This window comes from Cetorhinus maximus, unplaced genomic scaffold, assembly GCF_964194155.1.
Source record: "Cetorhinus maximus unplaced genomic scaffold, sCetMax3.hap1.1 HAP1_SCAFFOLD_1150, whole genome shotgun sequence".
NCBI classification, from domain to species: domain Eukaryota; kingdom Metazoa; phylum Chordata; class Chondrichthyes; order Lamniformes; family Cetorhinidae; genus Cetorhinus; species Cetorhinus maximus.
The window spans coordinates 62,501-83,923 of NW_027597092.1; positions in this window are offsets into that span (position 1 = coordinate 62,501).

The window sequence follows — 21,423 nt, forward strand, 5'->3', positions numbered from 1 at the left end:
ACTGGCGTGCGTCGCCTGCTTTCACATCGGTTCTGGGCACGCACACAGTGCTGACTCTGCCCATGTCAAACACTACAGTGTGCAACCCAAGGGGACTCAGGCACCCCGCCCGCCCCCTAGGTGCCTGCGAACAGGCTTTGTATTTTTATTTCTCATCATCAAGTACACCGCCAGGTGAAACTTTGTGATTTTTTTTTTTGCTGCTCATAAATACAATTTTCTTATTTGTAAAACAACGGAAGCAACCTGTTGGCGCTCGCACGGAGAGGAAATGCCGACCGGCGTGCGTCGCCTGCGTTCAAAAGGGTTCTGGGCACGCACACAGTGTTGACTCTGTCCATGTCAAACACTCTATAGTGTGCAACCCAAGGGGACTCAGGCACCCCCGCCCCAAAGGTGCCTGTGAACAGACTTTGTATTTTTATTTTTCATCATCAAGTACACCGCCAGGTGACACTTTGTGATTTTTTTTGTTCATAAATACACATGTATATATATATTTGACACTTTGTCATTTTGTCTGTTCTTTTCGCCACACGCCATGTTTATTAAACCAGGGTTACCACCGGTCTGGACCCTGGCCGATATTTCAGACCGACAACGGAGTTCGGAAAGCCCGCACAAATTCATCTTAAATCCTCATATAGGACTTCCGAGAGCTCTTTGAAAGGTATTCTATTTGAAAACGCTTACCACCCTCAAAGTCGCACTTTTCTGGGCATTTTTAAAGTGTGACCGTTGTCTGAAAATGTTCTGAAAATCGTGTCCCCGAAAATCTCCGGGTACCCCGCCAACCTCCCCTGCCAACAATTGCAACCGTAAGGTCGGGCGGTAGTCCTACCGTCCAGGAGGCCCCAAAGCCCGCAAAACGCCATTTTGCCATTTTCTCATCGGGACTTCCGAGGGGAACTCATTAACGAGCTCCAGGAGTGGTATGCCAGAAATTGCAACTTGACCCGTCGCCGGGCACACCCGCTACTCTCTGCGGGAATACCCCCACCGGGTGCCGGGTAAAGGCCTCGGATCTGACCTCATGGACTTCCGTCTGCGCACGGATTTTGCTCTCGCGGGCCCAAGAGCCACTTTCCACGGCCTACCAACGCAATCCGAAGTGCATTGGCCAACCATTACAACGGGAAACACTTTGCCTCTCCGCCAGAGACTAAGTCCAATTGGTTAACCATTTCTCAGGAAAACACTTTGACTCTCTGCCAGAGACTAAGTCCAATTGGTTAACCATTTCTCATGGCCGCAATTTGCCTGCCGTTCACAGACTAAGTCCAATTGGTTAACCATTTCTCAGGAAAACGCTTTGCCTCTCTGCCAGAGACTAAGTCCAATTGGTTAACCATTTCTCAGGAAAACGCTTTGCCTCTCTGCCAGAGACTAAGTCCAATTGGTTAACCATTTCTCTTGAAAACACTTTGCCTCTCTGCCAGAGACTAAGTCCAATTGGTTATCCATTTCTCGTGAAAACACTTTGCCTCTCTGCCAGAGACTAAGTCCAATTGGTTAACCATTTCTCGTGAATACACTTTGTCTCTCTGCCAGAGACTAAGTCCAATTGGTTAACCATTTCTCGTGAAAACACTTTGTCTCTCCGCCAGAGACTAAGTCCAATTGGTTAATCATTTCTCAAGGCCACAATTTGCCTGCCGTTCAGAGACCAAGTCCAATTGGTTAACCATTTCTCTTGAAAACACTTTGCCTCTCTGCCAGAGACTAAGTCCAATTGGTTAACCATTTCTCGTGAAAACACTTTGTCTCTCCTCCAGAGACTAAGTCCAATTGGTTATTCATTTCTCAAGGCCACAATTTGCCTGCCGTTCAGAGACCAAGTCCAATTGGTTAACCATTTCTCTTGAAAACACTTTGCCTCTCTGCCAGAGACTAAGTCCAATTGGTTAACCATTTCTCTTGAAAACACTTTGTCTCTCCGCCAGAGACTAAGTCCAATTGGTTAACCATTTCTCGTGAAAACACTTTGCCTCTCTGCCAGAGACTAAGTCCAATTGGTTATCCATTTCTCTTGAAAACACTTTGTCTCTCCGCCAGAGACTAAGTCCAATTGGTTAACCATTTCTCGTGAAAACACTTTGCCTCTCTGCCAGAGACTAATTCCAATTGGTTAACCATTTCTCGTGAAAACACTTTGCCTCTCTGCCAGAGACTAAGTCCAATTGGTTAACCATTTCTCGTGAAAATACTTGGTCTCTCCGCCAGAGACTAAGTCCAATTGGTTAATCATTTCTCAAGGCCACAATTTGCCTGCCGTTCAGAGACTAAGTCCAATTGGTTAACCATTTCTCTTGAAAACGCTTTGCCTCTCCGCCAGAGACTAAGTCCAATTGGTTAACCATTTCTCTTGAAAACACTTTGCCTCTCTGCCAGAGACTAAGTCCAATTGGTTAACCATTTCTCGTGAAAACACTTTGCCTCTCTGCCAGAGACTAAGTCCAATTGGTTATCCATTTCTCTGGAAAACACTTTGCCTCTCTGCCAGAGACTAAGTCCAATTGGTTAACCATTTCTCGTGAAAACACTTTGCCTCTCTGCCAGAGACTAAGTCCAATTGGTTAACCATTTCTCAGGGGCTCACCGAGGGCAATCTGTAACGTCTCGCGGGCCCGGGGGCCCCTTTGCACGGCCTGCCAATGCAATCCGAGCCGCACTGTCCTTCGTTTGGTTAACCATTTCTCAGGGGCACACCGAGGGCACCCTGCATTGTCTCGCGGGCCCGGAGGCCACTTTGCACGGCCTGCCAACGCAATGCGAGGTGCTTCGCCCTTGGCCGCCTTCCCGGCCGGCTTCGGGACGTTTCGGGGGCTCTCACCGGGGCAAATCCGGTCCCCCGGGCGATTAGGAGGCCTCCCCGGGCAGGCCCGGGCTTCAGGCCGCCGCTTTTCCATCCCGGCCGAAAGAGGCGAAAAATGCCGAAAATGGCCAAAAATGGCCGCCGGCAGGGCCTGTCGGTCGGTTTGGCGGCAGCCTGGGTCGGTCCCTGCAGACCTGGAGGCTCGAGAAGGTTTTTGGCGATGTCGACCGATTCTCGATTTGCCACCTCCTACTATTCTGCAGGTACCCCGCCAACCTCCCCTGCCGACAATTCCAACCGTAAGGTCGGGCGGTAGTCCTACCGACGAAGAGGCCCCAAAGCCCGCAAAACGCCATTTTGCCCTTTCCTCATCGGGACTTCCGCGGGGAACTCATTAACCAGCTCCATGAGTGGCATGCCAGAAATTGCAACTTGACCCGTCGCCGGGCAGATTCGCTACTCTCTGCGGGAATACCCCCACCGGGTGCCGGGTAAAGGCCTCGGATCTGACCTCATGGACTTCCGTCTGTGCACGGATTTTGCTCTCGCGGGCCCAAGAGCCTCATTGCCCGGCCTGCCAATGCAACCCGAGGTCCATTGGCCTCATTGGTTAATTATTTCTCGAGAAAACACTTTGCCTCTCCGCCAGAGACTAAGTCCAATTGGTTAATCATTTCTCAAGGCCACAATTTGCCTGCCGTTCAGAGACTAAGTCCAATTGGTTAACCATTTCTCTTGAAAACACTTTGCCTCTCTGCCAGAGACTAAGTCCAATTGGTTAACCATTTCTCTTGAAAACACTTTGCCTCTCTGCCAGAGACTAAGTCCAATTGGTTAACCATTTCTCGTGAAAACACTTTGCCTCTCTGCCCAGAGACTAAGTCCAATTGGTTATCCATTTCTCTGGAAAACACTTTGTCTCTCCGCCAGAGACTAAGTCCAATTGGTTAACCATTTCTCGTGAAAACACTTTGCCTCTCCGCCAGAGACTAAGTCCAATTGGTTAATCATTTCTCAAGGCCACAATTTGCCTGCCGTTCAGAGACCAAGTCCAGTTGGTTAACCATTTCTCTTGAAAACACTTTGCCTCTCTGCCAGAGACGAAGTCCAATTGGTTAACCATTTCTCTTGAAAACACTTTGTCTCTCCGCCAGAGACTAAGTCCAATTGGTTATCCATTTCTCTTGAAAACACTTTGCCTCTCTGCCAGAGACTAAGTCCAATTGGTTAACCATTTCTCGTGAAAACACTTTGCCTCTCTGCCAGAGACTAAGTCCAATTGGTTATCCATTTCTCTTGAAAACACTTTGTCTCTCCGCCAGAGACTAAGTCCAATTGGTTAACCATTTCTCTGGAAAACACTTTGCCTCTCTGCCAGAGACTAAGTCCAATTGGTTAACCATTTCTCTTGAAAACACTTTGCCTCTCTGCCAGAGACTAAGTCCAATTGGTTAACCATTTCTCTTGAAAACACTTTGTCTCTCCGCCAGAGACTAAGTCCAATTGGTTAATCATTTCTCTTGAAAACACTTTGCCTCTCCGCCAGAGACTAAGTCCAATTGGTTAACCATTTCTCGTGAAAACACTTTGCCTCTCTGCCAGAGACTAAGTCCAATTGGTTAACCATTTCTCTTGAAAACACTTTGCCTCTCTGCCAGAGACTAAGTCCAATTGGTTAACCATTTCTCGTGAAAACACTTTGTCTCTCTGCCAGAGACTAAGTCCAATTGGTTAACCATTTCTCAGGGGCACACCGAGGGCAACCTGTAACGTCTCGCGGGCCCGGGGGCCCCTTTGCACGGCCTGCCAATGCAATCCGAGGCGCACTGTCCTTCGTTTGGTTAACCATTTCTCAGGGGCACACCGAGGGCACCCTGCATTGTCTCGCGGGCCCGGAGGCCACTTTGCACGGCCTGCCAACGCAATGCGAGGTGCTTCGCCCTTGGCCGCCTTCCCGGCCGGCTTCGGGACGTTTCGGGGGCTCTCACCGGGGCAAATCCGGTCCCCCGGGCGATTAGGAGGCCTCCCCGGGCAGGCCCGGGCTTCAGGCCGCCGCTTTTCCATCCCGGCCGAAAGAGGCGAAAAATGCCGAAAATGGCCAAAAATGGCCGCCGGCAGGGCCTGTCGGTCGGTTTGGCGGCAGCCTGGGTCGGTCCCTGCAGACCTGGAGGCTCGAGAAGGTTTTTGGCGATGTCGACCGATTCTCGATTTGCCACCTCCTACTATTCTGCAGGTACCCCGCCAACCTCCCCTGCCGACAATTCCAACCGTAAGGTCGGGCGGTAGTCCTACCGACGAAGAGGCCCCAAAGCCCGCAAAACGCCATTTTGCCCTTTCCTCATCGGGACTTCCGCGGGGAACTCATTAACCAGCTCCATGAGTGGCATGCCAGAAATTGCAACTTGACCCGTCGCCGGGCAGATTCGCTACTCTCTGCGGGAATACCCCCACCGGGTGCCGGGTAAAGGCCTCGGATCTGACCTCATGGACTTCCGTCTGTGCACGGATTTTGCTCTCGCGGGCCCAAGAGCCTCATTGCCCGGCCTGCCAATGCAACCCGAGGTCCATTGGCCTCATTGGTTAATTATTTCTCGAGAAAACACTTTGCCTCTCCGCCAGAGACTAAGTCCAATTGGTTAATCATTTCTCAAGGCCACAATTTGCCTGCCGTTCAGAGACTAAGTCCAATTGGTTAACCATTTCTCTTGAAAACACTTTGCCTCTCCGCCAGAGACTAAGTCCAATTGGTTAACCATTTCTCTTGAAAACACTTTGCCTCTCTGCCAGAGACTAAGTCCAATTGGTTAACCATTTCTCGTGAAAACACTTTGCCTCTCTGCCAGAGACTAAGTCCAATTGGTTATCCATTTCTCTGGAAAACACTTTGCCTCTCTGCCAGAGACTAAGTCCAATTGGTTAACCATTTCTCGTGAAAACACTTTGCCTCTCTGCCAGAGACTAAGTCCAATTGGTTAACCATTTCTCAGGGGCTCACCGAGGGCAATCTGTAACGTCTCGCGGGCCCGGGGGCCCCTTTGCACGGCCTGCCAATGCAATCCGAGCCGCACTGTCCTTCGTTTGGTTAACCATTTCTCAGGGGCACACCGAGGGCACCCTGCATTGTCTCGCGGGCCCGGAGGCCACTTTGCACGGCCTGCCAACGCAATGCGAGGTGCTTCGCCCTTGGCCGCCTTCCCGGCCGGCTTCGGGACGTTTCGGGGGCTCTCACCGGGGCAAATCCGGTCCCCCGGGCGATTAGGAGGCCTCCCCGGGCAGGCCCGGGCTTCAGGCCGCCGCTTTTCCATCCCGGCCGAAAGAGGCGAAAAATGCCGAAAATGGCCAAAAATGGCCGCCGGCAGGGCCTGTCGGTCGGTTTGGCGGCAGCCTGGGTCGGTCCCTGCAGACCTGGAGGCTCGAGAAGGTTTTTGGCGATGTCGACCGATTCTCGATTTGCCACCTCCTACTATTCTGCAGGTACCCCGCCAACCTCCCCTGCCGACAATTCCAACCGTAAGGTCGGGCGGTAGTCCTACCGACGAAGAGGCCCCAAAGCCCGCAAAACGCCATTTTGCCCTTTCCTCATCGGGACTTCCGCGGGGAACTCATTAACCAGCTCCATGAGTGGCATGCCAGAAATTGCAACTTGACCCGTCGCCGGGCAGATTCGCTACTCTCTGCGGGAATACCCCCACCGGGTGCCGGGTAAAGGCCTCGGATCTGACCTCATGGACTTCCGTCTGTGCACGGATTTTGCTCTCGCGGGCCCAAGAGCCTCATTGCCCGGCCTGCCAATGCAACCCGAGGTCCATTGGCCTCATTGGTTAATTATTTCTCGAGAAAACACTTTGCCTCTCCGCCAGAGACTAAGTCCAATTGGTTAATCATTTCTCAAGGCCACAATTTGCCTGCCGTTCAGAGACTAAGTCCAATTGGTTAACCATTTCTCTTGAAAACACTTTGCCTCTCTGCCAGAGACTAAGTCCAATTGGTTAACCATTTCTCTTGAAAACACTTTGCCTCTCTGCCAGAGACTAAGTCCAATTGGTTAACCATTTCTCGTGAAAACACTTTGCCTCTCTGCCCAGAGACTAAGTCCAATTGGTTATCCATTTCTCTGGAAAACACTTTGTCTCTCCGCCAGAGACTAAGTCCAATTGGTTAACCATTTCTCGTGAAAACACTTTGCCTCTCCGCCAGAGACTAAGTCCAATTGGTTAATCATTTCTCAAGGCCACAATTTGCCTGCCGTTCAGAGACCAAGTCCAGTTGGTTAACCATTTCTCTTGAAAACACTTTGCCTCTCTGCCAGAGACGAAGTCCAATTGGTTAACCATTTCTCTTGAAAACACTTTGTCTCTCCGCCAGAGACTAAGTCCAATTGGTTATCCATTTCTCTTGAAAACACTTTGCCTCTCTGCCAGAGACTAAGTCCAATTGGTTAACCATTTCTCGTGAAAACACTTTGCCTCTCTGCCAGAGACTAAGTCCAATTGGTTATCCATTTCTCTTGAAAACACTTTGTCTCTCCGCCAGAGACTAAGTCCAATTGGTTAACCATTTCTCTGGAAAACACTTTGCCTCTCTGCCAGAGACTAAGTCCAATTGGTTAACCATTTCTCTTGAAAACACTTTGCCTCTCTGCCAGAGACTAAGTCCAATTGGTTAACCATTTCTCTTGAAAACACTTTGCCTCTCTGCCAGAGACTAAGTCCAATTGGTTAACCATTTCTCGTGAAAACACTTTGCCTCTCTGCCAGAGACTAAGTCCAATTGGTTATCCATTTCTCTGGAAAACACTTTGCCTCTCTGCCAGAGACTAAGTCCAATTGGTTAACCATTTCTCGTGAAAACACTTTGCCTCTCTGCCAGAGACTAAGTCCAATTGGTTAACCATTTCTCAGGGGCTCACCGAGGGCAATCTGTAACGTCTCGCGGGCCCGGGGGCCCCTTTGCACGGCCTGCCAATGCAATCCGAGCCGCACTGTCCTTCGTTTGGTTAACCATTTCTCAGGGGCACACCGAGGGCACCCTGCATTGTCTCGCGGGCCCGGAGGCCACTTTGCACGGCCTGCCAACGCAATGCGAGGTGCTTCGCCCTTGGCCGCCTTCCCGGCCGGCTTCGGGACGTTTCGGGGGCTCTCACCGGGGCAAATCCGGTCCCCCGGGCGATTAGGAGGCCTCCCCGGGCAGGCCCGGGCTTCAGGCCGCCGCTTTTCCATCCCGGCCGAAAGAGGCGAAAAATGCCGAAAATGGCCAAAAATGGCCGCCGGCAGGGCCTGTCGGTCGGTTTGGCGGCAGCCTGGGTCGGTCCCTGCAGACCTGGAGGCTCGAGAAGGTTTTTGGCGATGTCGACCGATTCTCGATTTGCCACCTCCTACTATTCTGCAGGTACCCCGCCAACCTCCCCTGCCGACAATTCCAACCGTAAGGTCGGGCGGTAGTCCTACCGACGAAGAGGCCCCAAAGCCCGCAAAACGCCATTTTGCCCTTTCCTCATCGGGACTTCCGCGGGGAACTCATTAACCAGCTCCATGAGTGGCATGCCAGAAATTGCAACTTGACCCGTCGCCGGGCAGATTCGCTACTCTCTGCGGGAATACCCCCACCGGGTGCCGGGTAAAGGCCTCGGATCTGACCTCATGGACTTCCGTCTGTGCACGGATTTTGCTCTCGCGGGCCCAAGAGCCTCATTGCCCGGCCTGCCAATGCAACCCGAGGTCCATTGGCCTCATTGGTTAATTATTTCTCGAGAAAACACTTTGCCTCTCCGCCAGAGACTAAGTCCAATTGGTTAATCATTTCTCAAGGCCACAATTTGCCTGCCGTTCAGAGACTAAGTCCAATTGGTTAACCATTTCTCTTGAAAACACTTTGCCTCTCTGCCAGAGACTAAGTCCAATTGGTTAACCATTTCTCTTGAAAACACTTTGCCTCTCTGCCAGAGACTAAGTCCAATTGGTTAACCATTTCTCGTGAAAACACTTTGCCTCTCTGCCCAGAGACTAAGTCCAATTGGTTATCCATTTCTCTGGAAAACACTTTGTCTCTCCGCCAGAGACTAAGTCCAATTGGTTAACCATTTCTCGTGAAAACACTTTGCCTCTCCGCCAGAGACTAAGTCCAATTGGTTAATCATTTCTCAAGGCCACAATTTGCCTGCCGTTCAGAGACCAAGTCCAGTTGGTTAACCATTTCTCTTGAAAACACTTTGCCTCTCTGCCAGAGACGAAGTCCAATTGGTTAACCATTTCTCTTGAAAACACTTTGTCTCTCCGCCAGAGACTAAGTCCAATTGGTTATCCATTTCTCTTGAAAACACTTTGCCTCTCTGCCAGAGACTAAGTCCAATTGGTTAACCATTTCTCGTGAAAACACTTTGCCTCTCTGCCAGAGACTAAGTCCAATTGGTTATCCATTTCTCTTGAAAACACTTTGTCTCTCCGCCAGAGACTAAGTCCAATTGGTTAACCATTTCTCTGGAAAACACTTTGCCTCTCTGCCAGAGACTAAGTCCAATTGGTTAACCATTTCTCTTGAAAACACTTTGCCTCTCTGCCAGAGACTAAGTCCAATTGGTTAACCATTTCTCTTGAAAACACTTTGTCTCTCCGCCAGAGACTAAGTCCAATTGGTTAATCATTTCTCTTGAAAACACTTTGCCTCTCCGCCAGAGACTAAGTCCAGCCTCTCTGCCAGAGACTAAGTCCAATTGGTTAACCATTTCTCTTGAAAACACTTTGTCTCTCCGCCAGAGACTAAGTCCAATTGGTTAACCATTTCTCGTGAAAACACTTTGCCTCTCTGCCAGAGACTAAGTCCAATTGGTTATCCATTTCTCTTGAAAACACTTTGTCTCTCCGCCAGAGACTAAGTCCAATTGGTTAACCATTTCTCGTGAAAACACTTTGCCTCTCTGCCAGAGACTAATTCCAATTGGTTAACCATTTCTCTTGAAAACACTTTGCCTCTCTGCCAGAGACTAAGTCCAATTGGTTAACCATTTCTCTTGAAAACACTTTGTCTCTCCGCCAGAGACTAAGTCCAATTGGTTAACCATTTCTCGTGAAAACACTTTGCCTCTCTGCCAGAGACTAAGTCCAATTGGTTATCCATTTCTCTTGAAAACACTTTGTCTCTCCGCCAGAGACTAAGTCCAATTGGTTAACCATTTCTCGTGAAAACACTTTGCCTCTCTGCCAGAGACTAATTCCAATTGGTTAACCATTTCTCGTGAAAACACTTTGCCTCTCTGCCAGAGACTAAGTCCAATTGGTTAACCATTTCTCGTGAAAATACTTGGTCTCTCCGCCAGAGACTAAGTCCAATTGGTTAATCATTTCTCAAGGCCACAATTGCTGCCGTTCCCATTTCTCGTGAAAACACTTTGTCTCTCCTCCAGAGACTAAGTCCAATTGGTTATTCATTTCTCAAGGCCACAATTTGCCTGCCGTTCAGAGACCAAGTCCAATTGGTTAACCATTTCTCTTGAAAACACTTTGCCTCTCTGCCAGAGACTAAGTCCAATTGGTTAACCATTTCTCTTGAAAACACTTTGTCTCTCCGCCAGAGACTAAGTCCAATTGGTTAACCATTTCTCGTGAAAACACTTTGCCTCTCTGCCAGAGACTAAGTCCAATTGGTTATCCATTTCTCTTGAAAACACTTTGTCTCTCCGCCAGAGACTAAGTCCAATTGGTTAACCATTTCTCGTGAAAACACTTTGCCTCTCTGCCAGAGACTAATTCCAATTGGTTAACCATTTCTCGTGAAAACACTTTGCCTCTCTGCCAGAGACTAAGTCCAATTGGTTAACCATTTCTCGTGAAAATACTTGGTCTCTCCGCCAGAGACTAAGTCCAATTGGTTAATCATTTCTCAAGGCCACAATTTGCCTGCCGTTCAGAGACTAAGTCCAATTGGTTAACCATTTCTCTTGAAAACGCTTTGCCTCTCCGCCAGAGACTAAGTCCAATTGGTTAACCATTTCTCTTGAAAACACTTTGCCTCTCTGCCAGAGACTAAGTCCAATTGGTTAACCATTTCTCGTGAAAACACTTTGCCTCTCTGCCAGAGACTAAGTCCAATTGGTTATCCATTTCTCTGGAAAACACTTTGCCTCTCTGCCAGAGACTAAGTCCAATTGGTTAACCATTTCTCGTGAAAACACTTTGCCTCTCTGCCAGAGACTAAGTCCAATTGGTTAACCATTTCTCAGGGGCTCACCGAGGGCAATCTGTAACGTCTCGCGGGCCCGGGGGCCCCTTTGCACGGCCTGCCAATGCAATCCGAGCCGCACTGTCCTTCGTTTGGTTAACCATTTCTCAGGGGCACACCGAGGGCACCCTGCATTGTCTCGCGGGCCCGGAGGCCACTTTGCACGGCCTGCCAACGCAATGCGAGGTGCTTCGCCCTTGGCCGCCTTCCCGGCCGGCTTCGGGACGTTTCGGGGGCTCTCACCGGGGCAAATCCGGTCCCCCGGGCGATTAGGAGGCCTCCCCGGGCAGGCCCGGGCTTCAGGCCGCCGCTTTTCCATCCCGGCCGAAAGAGGCGAAAAATGCCGAAAATGGCCAAAAATGGCCGCCGGCAGGGCCTGTCGGTCGGTTTGGCGGCAGCCTGGGTCGGTCCCTGCAGACCTGGAGGCTCGAGAAGGTTTTTGGCGATGTCGACCGATTCTCGATTTGCCACCTCCTACTATTCTGCAGGTACCCCGCCAACCTCCCCTGCCGACAATTCCAACCGTAAGGTCGGGCGGTAGTCCTACCGACGAAGAGGCCCCAAAGCCCGCAAAACGCCATTTTGCCCTTTCCTCATCGGGACTTCCGCGGGGAACTCATTAACCAGCTCCATGAGTGGCATGCCAGAAATTGCAACTTGACCCGTCGCCGGGCAGATTCGCTACTCTCTGCGGGAATACCCCCACCGGGTGCCGGGTAAAGGCCTCGGATCTGACCTCATGGACTTCCGTCTGTGCACGGATTTTGCTCTCGCGGGCCCAAGAGCCTCATTGCCCGGCCTGCCAATGCAACCCGAGGTCCATTGGCCTCATTGGTTAATTATTTCTCGAGAAAACACTTTGCCTCTCCGCCAGAGACTAAGTCCAATTGGTTAATCATTTCTCAAGGCCACAATTTGCCTGCCGTTCAGAGACTAAGTCCAATTGGTTAACCATTTCTCTTGAAAACACTTTGCCTCTCTGCCAGAGACTAAGTCCAATTGGTTAACCATTTCTCTTGAAAACACTTTGCCTCTCTGCCAGAGACTAAGTCCAATTGGTTAACCATTTCTCGTGAAAACACTTTGCCTCTCTGCCCAGAGACTAAGTCCAATTGGTTATCCATTTCTCTGGAAAACACTTTGTCTCTCCGCCAGAGACTAAGTCCAATTGGTTAACCATTTCTCGTGAAAACACTTTGCCTCTCCGCCAGAGACTAAGTCCAATTGGTTAATCATTTCTCAAGGCCACAATTTGCCTGCCGTTCAGAGACCAAGTCCAGTTGGTTAACCATTTCTCTTGAAAACACTTTGCCTCTCTGCCAGAGACGAAGTCCAATTGGTTAACCATTTCTCTTGAAAACACTTTGTCTCTCCGCCAGAGACTAAGTCCAATTGGTTATCCATTTCTCTTGAAAACACTTTGCCTCTCTGCCAGAGACTAAGTCCAATTGGTTAACCATTTCTCGTGAAAACACTTTGCCTCTCTGCCAGAGACTAAGTCCAATTGGTTATCCATTTCTCTTGAAAACACTTTGTCTCTCCGCCAGAGACTAAGTCCAATTGGTTAACCATTTCTCTGGAAAACACTTTGCCTCTCTGCCAGAGACTAAGTCCAATTGGTTAACCATTTCTCTTGAAAACACTTTGCCTCTCTGCCAGAGACTAAGTCCAATTGGTTAACCATTTCTCTTGAAAACACTTTGTCTCTCCGCCAGAGACTAAGTCCAATTGGTTAATCATTTCTCTTGAAAACACTTTGCCTCTCCGCCAGAGACTAAGTCCAATTGGTTAACCATTTCTCGTGAAAACACTTTGCCTCTCTGCCAGAGACTAAGTCCAATTGGTTAACCATTTCTCTTGAAAACACTTTGCCTCTCTGCCAGAGACTAAGTCCAATTGGTTAACCATTTCTCGTGAAAACACTTTGTCTCTCTGCCAGAGACTAAGTCCAATTGGTTAACCATTTCTCAGGGGCACACCGAGGGCAACCTGTAACGTCTCGCGGGCCCGGGGGCCCCTTTGCACGGCCTGCCAATGCAATCCGAGGCGCACTGTCCTTCGTTTGGTTAACCATTTCTCAGGGGCACACCGAGGGCACCCTGCATTGTCTCGCGGGCCCGGAGGCCACTTTGCACGGCCTGCCAACGCAATGCGAGGTGCTTCGCCCTTGGCCGCCTTCCCGGCCGGCTTCGGGACGTTTCGGGGGCTCTCACCGGGGCAAATCCGGTCCCCCGGGCGATTAGGAGGCCTCCCCGGGCAGGCCCGGGCTTCAGGCCGCCGCTTTTCCATCCCGGCCGAAAGAGGCGAAAAATGCCGAAAATGGCCAAAAATGGCCGCCGGCAGGGCCTGTCGGTCGGTTTGGCGGCAGCCTGGGTCGGTCCCTGCAGACCTGGAGGCTCGAGAAGGTTTTTGGCGATGTCGACCGATTCTCGATTTGCCACCTCCTACTATTCTGCAGGTACCCCGCCAACCTCCCCTGCCGACAATTCCAACCGTAAGGTCGGGCGGTAGTCCTACCGACGAAGAGGCCCCAAAGCCCGCAAAACGCCATTTTGCCCTTTCCTCATCGGGACTTCCGCGGGGAACTCATTAACCAGCTCCATGAGTGGCATGCCAGAAATTGCAACTTGACCCGTCGCCGGGCAGATTCGCTACTCTCTGCGGGAATACCCCCACCGGGTGCCGGGTAAAGGCCTCGGATCTGACCTCATGGACTTCCGTCTGTGCACGGATTTTGCTCTCGCGGGCCCAAGAGCCTCATTGCCCGGCCTGCCAATGCAACCCGAGGTCCATTGGCCTCATTGGTTAATTATTTCTCGAGAAAACACTTTGCCTCTCCGCCAGAGACTAAGTCCAATTGGTTAATCATTTCTCAAGGCCACAATTTGCCTGCCGTTCAGAGACTAAGTCCAATTGGTTAACCATTTCTCTTGAAAACGCTTTGCCTCTCCGCCAGAGACTAAGTCCAATTGGTTAACCATTTCTCTTGAAAACACTTTGCCTCTCTGCCAGAGACTAAGTCCAATTGGTTAACCATTTCTCGTGAAAACACTTTGCCTCTCTGCCAGAGACTAAGTCCAATTGGTTATCCATTTCTCTGGAAAACACTTTGCCTCTCTGCCAGAGACTAAGTCCAATTGGTTAACCATTTCTCGTGAAAACACTTTGCCTCTCTGCCAGAGACTAAGTCCAATTGGTTAACCATTTCTCAGGGGCTCACCGAGGGCAATCTGTAACGTCTCGCGGGCCCGGGGGCCCCTTTGCACGGCCTGCCAATGCAATCCGAGCCGCACTGTCCTTCGTTTGGTTAACCATTTCTCAGGGGCACACCGAGGGCACCCTGCATTGTCTCGCGGGCCCGGAGGCCACTTTGCACGGCCTGCCAACGCAATGCGAGGTGCTTCGCCCTTGGCCGCCTTCCCGGCCGGCTTCGGGACGTTTCGGGGGCTCTCACCGGGGCAAATCCGGTCCCCCGGGCGATTAGGAGGCCTCCCCGGGCAGGCCCGGGCTTCAGGCCGCCGCTTTTCCATCCCGGCCGAAAGAGGCGAAAAATGCCGAAAATGGCCAAAAATGGCCGCCGGCAGGGCCTGTCGGTCGGTTTGGCGGCAGCCTGGGTCGGTCCCTGCAGACCTGGAGGCTCGAGAAGGTTTTTGGCGATGTCGACCGATTCTCGATTTGCCACCTCCTACTATTCTGCAGGTACCCCGCCAACCTCCCCTGCCGACAATTCCAACCGTAAGGTCGGGCGGTAGTCCTACCGACGAAGAGGCCCCAAAGCCCGCAAAACGCCATTTTGCCCTTTCCTCATCGGGACTTCCGCGGGGAACTCATTAACCAGCTCCATGAGTGGCATGCCAGAAATTGCAACTTGACCCGTCGCCGGGCAGATTCGCTACTCTCTGCGGGAATACCCCCACCGGGTGCCGGGTAAAGGCCTCGGATCTGACCTCATGGACTTCCGTCTGTGCACGGATTTTGCTCTCGCGGGCCCAAGAGCCTCATTGCCCGGCCTGCCAATGCAACCCGAGGTCCATTGGCCTCATTGGTTAATTATTTCTCGAGAAAACACTTTGCCTCTCCGCCAGAGACTAAGTCCAATTGGTTAACCATTTCTCTTGAAAACACTTTGCCTCTCTGCCAGAGACTAAGTCCAATTGGTTAACCATTTCTCTTGAAAACACTTTGCCTCTCTGCCAGAGACTAAGTCCAATTGGTTAACCATTTCTCGTGAAAACACTTTGCCTCTCTGCCCAGAGACTAAGTCCAATTGGTTATCCATTTCTCTGGAAAACACTTTGTCTCTCCGCCAGAGACTAAGTCCAATTGGTTAACCATTTCTCGTGAAAACACTTTGCCTCTCCGCCAGAGACTAAGTCCAATTGGTTAATCATTTCTCAAGGCCACAATTTGCCTGCCGTTCAGAGACCAAGTCCAGTTGGTTAACCATTTCTCTTGAAAACACTTTGCCTCTCTGCCAGAGACGAAGTCCAATTGGTTAACCATTTCTCTTGAAAACACTTTGTCTCTCCGCCAGAGACTAAGTCCAATTGGTTATCCATTTCTCTTGAAAACACTTTGCCTCTCTGCCAGAGACTAAGTCCAATTGGTTAACCATTTCTCGTGAAAACACTTTGCCTCTCTGCCAGAGACTAAGTCCAATTGGTTATCCATTTCTCTTGAAAACACTTTGTCTCTCCGCCAGAGACTAAGTCCAATTGGTTAACCATTTCTCTGGAAAACACTTTGCCTCTCTGCCAGAGACTAAGTCCAATTGGTTAACCATTTCTCTTGAAAACACTTTGCCTCTCTGCCAGAGACTAAGTCCAATTGGTTAACCATTTCTCTTGAAAACACTTTGTCTCTCCGCCAGAGACTAAGTCCAATTGGTTAATCATTTCTCTTGAAAACACTTTGCCTCTCCGCCAGAGACTAAGTCCAATTGGTTAACCATTTCTCGTGAAAACACTTTGCCTCTCTGCCAGAGACTAAGTCCAATTGGTTAACCATTTCTCTTGAAAACACTTTGCCTCTCTGCCAGAGACTAAGTCCAATTGGTTAACCATTTCTCGTGAAAACACTTTGTCTCTCTGCCAGAGACTAAGTCCAATTGGTTAACCATTTCTCAGGGGCACACCGAGGGCAACCTGTAACGTCTCGCGGGCCCGGGGGCCCCTTTGCACGGCCTGCCAATGCAATCCGAGGCGCACTGTCCTTCGTTTGGTTAACCATTTCTCAGGGGCACACCGAGGGCACCCTGCATTGTCTCGCGGGCCCGGAGGCCACTTTGCACGGCCTGCCAACGCAATGCGAGGTGCTTCGCCCTTGGCCGCCTTCCCGGCCGGCTTCGGGACGTTTCGGGGGCTCTCACCGGGGCAAATCCGGTCCCCCGGGCGATTAGGAGGCCTCCCCGGGCAGGCCCGGGCTTCAGGCCGCCGCTTTTCCATCCCGGCCGAAAGAGGCGAAAAATGCCGAAAATGGCCAAAAATGGCCGCCGGCAGGGCCTGTCGGTCGGTTTGGCGGCAGCCTGGGTCGGTCCCTGCAGACCTGGAGGCTCGAGAAGGTTTTTGGCGATGTCGACCGATTCTCGATTTGCCACCTCCTACTATTCTGCAGGTACCCCGCCAACCTCCCCTGCCGACAATTCCAACCGTAAGGTCGGGCGGTAGTCCTACCGACGAAGAGGCCCCAAAGCCCGCAAAACGCCATTTTGCCCTTTCCTCATCGGGACTTCCGCGGGGAACTCATTAACCAGCTCCATGAGTGGCATGCCAGAAATTGCAACTTGACCCGTCGCCGGGCAGATTCGCTACTCTCTGCGGGAATACCCCCACCGGGTGCCGGGTAAAGGCCTCGGATCTGACCTCATGGACTTCCGTCTGTGCACGGATTTTGCTCTCGCGGGCCCAAGAGCCTCATTGCCCGGCCTGCCAATGCAACCCGAGGTCCATTGGCCTCATTGGTTAATTATTTCTCGAGAAAACACTTTGCCTCTCCGCCAGAGACTAAGTCCAATTGGTTAATCATTTCTCAAGGCCACAATTTGCCTGCCGTTCAGAGACTAAGTCCAATTGGTTAACCATTTCTCTTGAAAACACTTTGCCTCTCTGCCAGAGACTAAGTCCAATTGGTTAACCATTTCTCTTGAAAACACTTTGCCTCTCTGCCAGAGACTAAGTCCAATTGGTTAACCATTTCTCGTGAAAACACTTTGCCTCTCTGCCCAGAGACTAAGTCCAATTGGTTATCCATTTCTCTGGAAAACACTTTGTCTCTCCGCCAGAGACTAAGTCCAATTGGTTAACCATTTCTCGTGAAAACACTTTGCCTCTCCGCCAGAGACTAAGTCCAATTGGTTAATCATTTCTCAAGGCCACAATTTGCCTGCCGTTCAGAGACCAAGTCCAGTTGGTTAACCATTTCTCTTGAAAACACTTTGCCTCTCTGCCAGAGACGAAGTCCAATTGGTTAACCATTTCTCTTGAAAACACTTTGTCTCTCCGCCAGAGACTAAGTCCAATTGGTTATCCATTTCTCTTGAAAACACTTTGCCTCTCTGCCAGAGACTAAGTCCAATTGGTTAACCATTTCTCGTGAAAACACTTTGCCTCTCTGCCAGAGACTAAGTCCAATTGGTTATCCATTTCTCTTGAAAACACTTTGTCTCTCCGCCAGAGACTAAGTCCAATTGGTTAACCATTTCTCTGGAAAACACTTTGCCTCTCTGCCAGAGACTAAGTCCAATTGGTTAACCATTTCTCTTGAAAACACTTTGCCTCTCTGCCAGAGACTAAGTCCAATTGGTTAACCATTTCTCTTGAAAACACTTTGTCTCTCCGCCAGAGACTAAGTCCAATTGGTTAATCATTTCTCTTGAAAACACTTTGCCTCTCCGCCAGAGACTAAGTCCAATTGGTTAACCATTTCTCGTGAAAACACTTTGCCTCTCTGCCAGAGACTAAGTCCAATTGGTTAACCATTTCTCTTGAAAACACTTTGCCTCTCTGCCAGAGACTAAGTCCAATTGGTTAACCATTTCTCGTGAAAACACTTTGTCTCTCTGCCAGAGACTAAGTCCAATTGGTTAACCATTTCTCAGGGGCACACCGAGGGCAACCTGTAACGTCTCGCGGGCCCGGGGGCCCCTTTGCACGGCCTGCCAATGCAATCCGAGGCGCACTGTCCTTCGTTTGGTTAACCATTTCTCAGGGGCACACCGAGGGCACCCTGCATTGTCTCGCGGGCCCGGAGGCCACTTTGCACGGCCTGCCAACGCAATGCGAGGTGCTTCGCCCTTGGCCGCCTTCCCGGCCGGCTTCGGGACGTTTCGGGGGCTCTCACCGGGGCAAATCCGGTCCCCCGGGCGATTAGGAGGCCTCCCCGGGCAGGCCCGGGCTTCAGGCCGCCGCTTTTCCATCCCGGCCGAAAGAGGCGAAAAATGCCGAAAATGGCCAAAAATGGCCGCCGGCAGGGCCTGTCGGTCGGTTTGGCGGCAGCCTGGGTCGGTCCCTGCAGACCTGGAGGCTCGAGAAGGTTTTTGGCGATGTCGACCGATTCTCGATTTGCCACCTCCTACTATTCTGCAGGTACCCCGCCAACCTCCCCTGCCGACAATTCCAACCGTAAGGTCGGGCGGTAGTCCTACCGACGAAGAGGCCCCAAAGCCCGCAAAACGCCATTTTGCCCTTTCCTCATCGGGACTTCCGCGGGGAACTCATTAACCAGCTCCATGAGTGGCATGCCAGAAATTGCAACTTGACCCGTCGCCGGGCAGATTCGCTACTCTCTGCGGGAATACCCCCACCGGGTGCCGGGTAAAGGCCTCGGATCTGACCTCATGGACTTCCGTCTGTGCACGGATTTTGCTCTCGCGGGCCCAAGAGCCTCATTGCCCGGCCTGCCAATGCAACCCGAGGTCCATTGGCCTCATTGGTTAATTATTTCTCGAGAAAACACTTTGCCTCTCCGCCAGAGACTAAGTCCAATTGGTTAATCATTTCTCAAGGCCACAATTTGCCTGCCGTTCAGAGACTAAGTCCAATTGGTTAACCATTTCTCTTGAAAACGCTTTGCCTCTCCGCCAGAGACTAAGTCCAATTGGTTAACCATTTCTCTTGAAAACACTTTGCCTCTCTGCCAGAGACTAAGTCCAATTGGTTAACCATTTCTCGTGAAAACACTTTGCCTCTCTGCCAGAGACTAAGTCCAATTGGTTATCCATTTCTCTGGAAAACACTTTGCCTCTCTGCCAGAGACTAAGTCCAATTGGTTAACCATTTCTCGTGAAAACACTTTGCCTCTCTGCCAGAGACTAAGTCCAATTGGTTAACCATTTCTCAGGGGCTCACCGAGGGCAATCTGTAACGTCTCGCGGGCCCGGGGGCCCCTTTGCACGGCCTGCCAATGCAATCCGAGCCGCACTGTCCTTCGTTTGGTTAACCATTTCTCAGGGGCACACCGAGGGCACCCTGCATTGTCTCGCGGGCCCGGAGGCCACTTTGCACGGCCTGCCAACGCAATGCGAGGTGCTTCGCCCTTGGCCGCCTTCCCGGCCGGCTTCGGGACGTTTCGGGGGCTCTCACCGGGGCAAATCCGGTCCCCCGGGCGATTAGGAGGCCTCCCCGGGCAGGCCCGGGCTTCAGGCCGCCGCTTTTCCATCCCGGCCGAAAGAGGCGAAAAATGCCGAAAATGGCCAAAAATGGCCGCCGGCAGGGCCTGTCGGTCGGTTTGGCGGCAGCCTGGGTCGGTCCCTGCAGACCTGGAGGCTCGAGAAGGTTTTTGGCGATGTCGACCGATTCTCGATTTGCCACCTCCTACTATTCTGCAGGTACCCCGCCAACCTCCCCTGCCGACAATTCCAACCGTAAGGTCGGGCGGTAGTCCTACCGACGAAGAGGCCCCAAAGCCCGCAAAACGCCATTTTGCCCTTTCCTCATCGGGACTTCCGCGGGGAACTCATTAACCAGCTCCATGAGTGGCATGCCAGAAATTGCAACTTGACCCGTCGCCGGGCAGATTCGCTACTCTCTGCGGGAATACCCCCACCGGGTGCCGGGTAAAGGCCTCGGATCTGACCTCATGGACTTCCGTCTGTGCACGGATTTTGCTCTCGCGGGCCCAAGAGCCTCATTGCCCGGCCTGCCAATGCAACCCGAGGTCCATTGGCCTCATTGGTTAATTATTTCTCGAGAAAACACTTTGCCTCTCCGCCAGAGACTAAGTCCAATTGGTTAACCATTTCTCTTGAAAACACTTTGCCTCTCTGCCAGAGACTAAGTCCAATTGGTTAACCATTTCTCTTGAAAACACTTTGCCTCTCTGCCAGAGACTAAGTCCAATTGGTTAACCATTTCTCGTGAAAACACTTTGCCTCTCTGCCCAGAGACTAAGTCCAATTGGTTATCCATTTCTCTGGAAAACACTTTGTCTCTCCGCCAGAGACTAAGTCCAATTGGTTAACCATTTCTCGTGAAAACACTTTGCCTCTCCGCCAGAGACTAAGTCCAATTGGTTAATCATTTCTCAAGGCCACAATTTGCCTGCCGTTCAGAGACCAAGTCCAGTTGGTTAACCATTTCTCTTGAAAACACTTTGCCTCTCTGCCAGAGACGAAGTCCAATTGGTTAACCATTTCTCTTGAAAACACTTTGTCTCTCCGCCAGAGACTAAGTCCAATTGGTTATCCATTTCTCTTGAAAACACTTTGCCTCTCTGCCAGAGACTAAGTCCAATTGGTTAACCATTTCTCGTGAAAACACTTTGCCTCTCTGCCAGAGACTAAGTCCAATTGGTTATCCATTTCTCTTGAAAACACTTTGTCTCTCCGCCAGAGACTAAGTCCAATTGGTTAACCATTTCTCTGGAAAACACTTTGCCTCTCTGCCAGAGACTAAGTCCAATTGGTTAACCATTTCTCTTGAAAACACTTTGCCTCTCTGCCAGAGACTAAGTCCAATTGGTTAACCATTTCTCTTGAAAACACTTTGTCTCTCCGCCAGAGACTAAGTCCAATTGGTTAATCATTTCTCTTGAAAACACTTTGCCTCTCCGCCAGAGACTAAGTCCAATTGGTTAACCATTTCTCGTGAAAACACTTTGCCTCTCTGCCAGAGACTAAGTCCAATTGGTTAACCATTTCTCTTGAAAACACTTTGCCTCTCTGCCAGAGACTAAGTCCAATTGGTTAACCATTTCTCGTGAAAACACTTTGTCTCTCTGCCAGAGACTAAGTCCAATTGGTTAACCATTTCTCAGGGGCACACCGAGGGCAACCTGTAACGTCTCGCGGGCCCGGGGGCCCCTTTGCACGGCCTGCCAATGCAATCCGAGGCGCACTGTCCTTCGTTTGGTTAACCATTTCTCAGGGGCACACCGAGGGCACCCTGCATTGTCTCGCG